This window comes from Armigeres subalbatus, chromosome 3, assembly GCF_024139115.2.
Source record: "Armigeres subalbatus isolate Guangzhou_Male chromosome 3, GZ_Asu_2, whole genome shotgun sequence".
NCBI lineage: Eukaryota > Metazoa > Arthropoda > Insecta > Diptera > Culicidae > Armigeres > Armigeres subalbatus.
The window spans coordinates 125919720-125926845 of NC_085141.1; positions in this window are offsets into that span (position 1 = coordinate 125919720).

The following is a 7126-nucleotide window of genomic DNA, read 5'->3' on the forward strand; positions in this document are numbered from 1 at the left end:
TGTACAGGATCCGTAAGTAAGTAAGTAAGTTTAAATATCGAGACGTGGAATAGAGAATCATTGAAAATCTGTTTGATGGGACCATCACAGTAACCCAGAATATTTTTTTCAATATGTCATATTTTGCCTCCATGAGTCGATATCGAGTCATAGAACATCAACTCATAGAGGTTTGACTGTAATAGTAATGTCAGAGTTAAATCAATGCGAGCATCTCCCATTGACGCCTGGTGGCCACCTAGTAATCCTCCGGGAGCTTTAGAATATCCGGAGAAGTGGTAAATTTCTGTAATTCAACTCAGAAAGCTGCAACATTCTGAAAATCGCTTGTTGTAAAAATGTCAGAACTAATTCAATATAACAACCAGTCGTTCTCCTCGGATGGTCCTCTAGAAGTTCTGGAACATTCGGTGAAGTAGTCCATTCTTTTAAATTCGTCTTAGTAATCCTCCCTCGTAAGTTAGATGTAGCAACATGAAAGCAAAATTTCACTGAGTGGTCCTCAGGAATAGACCTGTGCGCCGCCACCATCAAAATGAATTGTATGAAAATTTACCACGTCCAAATATTTTTTACAACGCCGATGGCTATTGTAGGCAGTAGGATTATGGATTTCGAACTTTTTTCCAAAAGAGCATTAACAGTAAAGTCAAGTTCAGTTTTCCAGTTTCGTCTAACTCCTGTCAGAAATACATATTTTCCACCATGTTCATATGACATTTTCCACTTCTAATGATGCAGAATATAATCTCATTTCCGATATAGTTTATAAATCGGAATCACCCAAAATTATTTCAAACAATTTTGTAAAAATTTCTTCAGATTCAAATCAGGAATATCTTCGAGAATTTCTTAAGAACGTTGTTAAAAAATCCTTCAGGAATTTCGTTATGAATTCTTTTAGGAACTCCTTCCGATATTCGCATAAAAGTTCTATCGTAAAATCTTTCTGGAAGGGGAATTTCCCGGAGCTATTCCTGGATTTTTCTTGAGAATACCTTGAGAATTTTTTGGGGGAATTTCGAAACGAATCTATAAAGGGATATCTGGAACAATTCTCCACGTAATTTCCGCAGAAATTCCTGGTCATTTTTTGGCAGAATTCCTTGTGGACTACAAGCCCCTCCTTGTGGAAGAAAAAGTGGGAGCATTTCTGGGATTTTCAGGTTAACTTCTTTATAATATTGCAAGAGTATTTCCTGAAAATAAATCGTGAACGGTTTTCTGGGTGATTTCTGGGGAATTCCTGAAAGAACTTCTAAAAAATTTCCAAACGGTTTTCTGGCGGAATGCGGAATGCGAAATTTCAGGAAAAAATATCGGAGATCGGAGATAGGTGGGCTTAAAAGAATTCCATGTGTATTTAGAAACGGAAGAGGAAATTTCTGTATAGTTCTCAAAGTAATTTATGTAGAGATTTTGGGAGATTTCTGGAGTAGGTCCTAGTGGAATTTTCGGACTCCAGTGGAATTTCCGGAGGAATTCCTGCAAAAAAATTCAAGGGGATTTCTTGGAAGAACGGACGGAAAAACATTTGGAGGAATTCCTGGAGAAACTTCCGGTACACTTCCTGAAAAACTCTCGGAGGTATTCCTGGAGGAAATTCTTGAGTAGTTCATGGAGGAACTTCTTAAGGAATTTTCCGGAGGAATTCGGAGGGACTTCTGGAGGAATTCCTAGAGGAACTTCTTGAGGAATTCCTAGAGGAACTTCTTGAGGAATTCCTGGAGAAACTATCGGAAGCAGTCCTGGAAGGTGAAGGATCTTCCGGAAAAATTCCTGGAAAGAATTTCTGGAGGAACTTACGAATGAATTTCTGGAGGAGCTTCCTGAGGAATTTCTGGGAGAGCTTCCGAAGGAATTCCTGGAGGAACTTCCGAAGGAATTCCTGGAGGAACTTCCGAAGGAATTCCTGGAGGAACTTCCGAAGGAATTCCTGGAGGAACTTCCGAAGGAATTCCTGGAGGAACTTCCGAAGGAATTCCTGGAGGAACTTCCGAAGGAATTCCTGGAGGAACTTTCGAAGGAATTCCTGGAGGAACTTTCGAAGGAATTCCTGGAGGAACTTCCGAAGGAATTCCTGGAGGAACTTCCGAAGGAATTCCTGGAGGAACTTTCGAATGAATTCCTGGAATTCCTGGGAGGTCTTCCGAAGGAATTCCTGGAAGGTCTTCCGGAAGAATTCCTGGAAAGTCTTTCGCAAGAAACCCTAGAAGGACTTCCGGAGGAATTCCTACAACTTTGCCACAATCGGCTTAGAAAAAGTCGCAGCTTTTTAGGACAAGATTCAAAAACTGGCCACTTCACCGGATGTCCCGGATCTTCCGGAGGAACAATACGAGGCCACTTGGGATCAATTAGTGATGCTTGCATTGATTTTTCTCTGGCAATGCTCCCTCAAACCGTTTAGAAAAAGTCGCAGCTTCCTGGAGCGAATTTTAAAAACTGACCACTTCATCGGATGTTCCGGAATTTGCGGAGGCCGACTCGCCGGCCATCAGGGGTCAAAGAGTAATGCTAGCATCGATTTTACACTGCCAATACTGCCACAATCGGCTTTGAAAAGTCGCAGCTTTCTGTGACGAATTTCAAAATTTAACCACTTTACCGGATGTTCCGAAACTCCCGGAGGACCACTGGGAGGACGCCAAGGGTCAAGCAAGCGTCAATCAGCATTGATTTTTCTGTCATATTGCGATTACGAAAGATGATGAACATTTGGCATGTCGCTAGAATGAATAGATGTATTAAGCGGTGACTTCACACGTGGTTCAGAATCCGGATAATCCGCGGTCTACCTGGTGGCCAGGGCACTCCAAAGAGCTAAATTGTCCTCTTTCGCAATGCACTTATCGCCGTGATAAATTTTGTAGAAGGTTCTACTATTCTAAATGTAAAGGATCCGACGATAAATCTTCACGAATATGTTAGTTCCGGATTGATGCTAAACTTTTCGGAGTGTTGCAATATTCAAAGCAGGTGTTGCAATACTTATTTTTGCGCTTCCATACTTTTGGCGGGTAGTGTACTTTATGTGAAAGATACTTACTTGATACTTGATGGGCAACAGCTCTTCGATGAACCTACGCCGAATGGAGTATCCTTCTCCACTGGAGTCGATCATGGGCCAATCGCTTCCAGTCGCCCTGAACATTGAGCGCCCTCAGGTCCTTTTCAACTGCAAAAAGCCATCGTTACGCGGCCTTCCACGAAGCCTGCGGCCTCTTCCGGGTTATCTGCTAAATATTATCTTCGCTTGACGTTCTTCCGGCATACGAACAACGTACCGTAGTCTGCCGTGTTGTATAAGCCTAATAATATCCAGCCCTTTATACACCTGGTACAATTCGTGGTTCATGCGACGCCGCCAGATACCGTTCTCCTGTTTACCGCCGAGTATTGTCCGCAGCACCTTATGCTCAAACACTCCGAAAGCTCTCCGAACAGCCTCCATTAACTTCCATGTTTCGTGACTGTATAAAGCCACCGGAAGAATCAGAGTAGTTTACAGCGCAAGTTTTGTTTTCGTTTGCAAACCACGGGACTTACCACGCCCAAATTACCGTAATCCAGTCATTGGCAAGAAAACAGCTACGTGCTTGTACCACCCCCAGGAAAAAATCCGCCCACTGAGGAGAAAATGCATTCCCCAGCTGAATCGGGGAAGCACTCTTGTTTTAAAACTACATCAACATATAGTGGTGACTTCAATACATCCGTGGGATGCTTCATTTGGATGAATTTCGTAATATTATTTAAAAAAACTGCCTTTTGCAGAAAATATTGCAAAGTTGAAAAAATATTTTTCCAGGAGGGGAAACCGTCGATTTACTCTCACGCTCTCTTATACTTTGCAGATACTCGAAAATCATCGTTCAGTGTTGCGTGTTGATTTGTTCTATATGTTATGCGTGTTTTCTCGAATATGTACGTAAACATCAAGCAATAATCTATGAAAATGATACTTTTCATAAGAAAATTATTTTGAGCTTTTTAGTGGAATGTTTTCACCTGTCATAAGACGAGTTTGAACAATCCCATTGAATTCCACCACTTAATTGTATCCTGACAGATACGTATTTCGACCTCAACAGTAAGGCCGTCTTCAGTGTCTTGTACTTGACTCGACTTGAAGAAAATGATCGCAGCTTACACTATTTATACTATGCGTAGGTATAAAAAATTATCTAGGTACTTATCTTACTACGGTGCTTATTTCTACTCGCTTGATGCGCTTAATGCTTAGGTATAAACTTGAAGAGCCAGGAGCTACCATTTCCTTGATCTTTATTCAACAACCGCGTTTGTACCTGTCGGTAGATTTCCAAGCTCTCAGCAACATCAAGTTTCCACGGAGAAGAGACATTTCTTAAAATTTTAATGTTTGATGTCGTAATTGAATGATTTTCCTGATATACATGTTCAGCTACCTTAGACCTAAACTCATAATTTAATCCCTTATCAGTTTCCCTCTTAGCCTTACTTACTTCTGCAATATGTTCTTTGAACCTTACATCTAACGATCTTTTGTTTGACCTACATATACTTTATCACACTGTGAACAATTAATTTGATAAACCCCGGCCTTATTTAACATTTCTACTCTATCCTTTGTGGAGCCCAACAGTGTCTTCAGTTGATTGCTTCTGCTGGAGAATACTAAATCGATGCCGAATTTCCTCAGTCGATGGCGTAGCTGGTGGGTGATGTGTCGATCATAGGGGACCGATACCCTCTTCAGCGGTTCATCGATCGGTGTTAGTGTTGTCAGTTCGTTTTTCCGTAGGTTCCTCTGCTTCTTGTTGATGATTGCTTGTATTGTTCTTTCCTTGTATCCATTGATCCTCGCTGTTTCCAAGATGTGTTGTAGCTCCTTCGTTTTTCCTTCTTCGCTCAGGGGAATTGTCTGCATCCTGTGGATCATGTGATGAAAAGCTGCCATTTTGTGCTGATACGAATGATTTGATGTGTATGGGATGACTCTCATGGTGTTGGTGGGCTTCCTGTAGATTTCGAAGTCTAATGTTGCATTTGTTCCCTTGATAACCAGTAGATCCAAGAAAGGTAATTTACCTTCCTTTTCCTCCTCGTGGGTGAATTTGATGTCTTTATGCACGTTGTTTATCGCTTCCAAAATCCTGGGTAGATCTTTCCGGTTGATGATGCTGAAAATGTCGTCCACGTATCTCCACCACTTCTCGGGTAGTACTCCTTGTTCCTCTAGGTTGTCCTCCTGTTGGGCTCCACAAAGGATAGAGTAGAAATGTTAAATAAGGCCGGGGTTTATCAAATTAATTGTTCACAGTGTGATAAAGTATATGTAGGTCAAACAAAAAGATCGTTAGATGTAAGGTTCAAAGAACATATTGCAGAAGTAAGTAAGGCTAAGAGGGAAACTGATAAGGGATTAAATTATGAGTTTAGGTCTAAGGTAGCTGAACATGTATATCAGGAAAATCATTCAATTACGACATCAAACATTAAAATTTTAAGAAATGTCTCTTCTCCGTGGAAACTTGATGTTGCTGAGAGCTTGGAAATCTACCGACAGGTACAAACGCGGTTGTTGAATAAAGATCAAGGAAATGGTAGCTCCTGGCTCTTCAAGTTTATACCTAAGCATTAAGCGCATCAAGCGAGTAGAAATAAGCACCGTAGTAAGATAAGTACCTAGATAAATACCTACGCATAGTATAAATAGTGTAAGCTGCGATCATTTTCTTCAAGTCGAGTCAAGTACAAGACACTGAAGACGGCCTTACTGTTGAGGTCGAAATACGTATCTGTCAGGATACAATTAAGTGGTGGAATTCAATGGGATTGTTCAAACTCGTCTTATGACAGGTGAAAACATTCCACTAAAAAGCTCAAAATAATTTTCTTATCAAAATGGCATCCAAGCGGAACGAGCGTAGTACTTTTATAGATTTGAAGAGGAGGATCGCAGGTATTCTTAAGGACGTGGCCTTCCTTAAGAAGTGCCAAAGGAGAGGCTGACTCCTGTCAGCCATAGGATTAAGATGGGAGCTCACATCCCAAAATCTATCAGTAAGAGGGCGGAATCGGATTTGTTGAAGTTGTCAATCAAGGGACACTATGCCAAGCTAGAGAGGTTGAACTTAGAGTGCTACAACCTGCACCTCAAGCTGGCAAAGGAGAACCAAGATTCTTTCGACATATTCCTAAAGAAGGTACAGCGGGCCGAAGAGTGTGAAGCGGACAGGAAGAGGAGACTGCACAAGAAGAAATTGACCATTCTACGAGGGAAATCAGCGACGGAAGGTAGAACGACTAACCCCACAGTACAAATGATCGAGGGATTCGTTGTTAACCGTTCGACACAGCAGTTTACGGAGGAACAATTAGCACACCTCAACAAGGGGTTAGGGTATGCGACAACCCAGAAAGCGGATCTAGAGCAGATAATCGTGGATACTGAGACAGCGATTTCACGAAATGTTGATCAACGGGACCAGAATAGCGTGAGAAACATCGTAGCAGACGCCATCAAAGCAGGACATCATGGGACATCGAACAAAGACGAGAGGAGGATTTTAAAGGAGTTAAAGGAGAAACCAGTTTACTACATGAAGGCGGACAAAGGAAACGCAGTGGTGATAATGGACAAAGAGGACTACGATGAACAGATGACGACAAAAATCAACGGAGGACCATACAGGCATTTGAGAGTGGACCCACTACCCGGACTAATCCGACTTACGGATAAAACGATAAAGGAATGCAAGACGATCATCGGAGAAGCCCGCGTTAAAATGACGAACCCTGTTTTACCAAGGATCAAAGGACTACCAAAGATACATAAGCCAGGTACAGAGATGCGAGAAATAGTTTCATCAGTGGGATCCCCTACACAAAACTTGGCCAAGTGGTTAGTCAAGGAGTTCCAGAGTATGCCGAAGCCGTTCCCCAGCAGATCAGTTGTAAACACCCAGGAGTTCACCAAGAGGATATTGGAATCAGGAAACATCGGAGAAGAGGACATCATGGTATCATTCGACGTAGCGGCATTGTTCCCAAGCGTTCCAGTGAAGGATGCTCTGAACCTTTTGGAGGATTGGCTACTAGGACAACGGACGGATACAACATGGCGAGGAAAGGTAAAGAT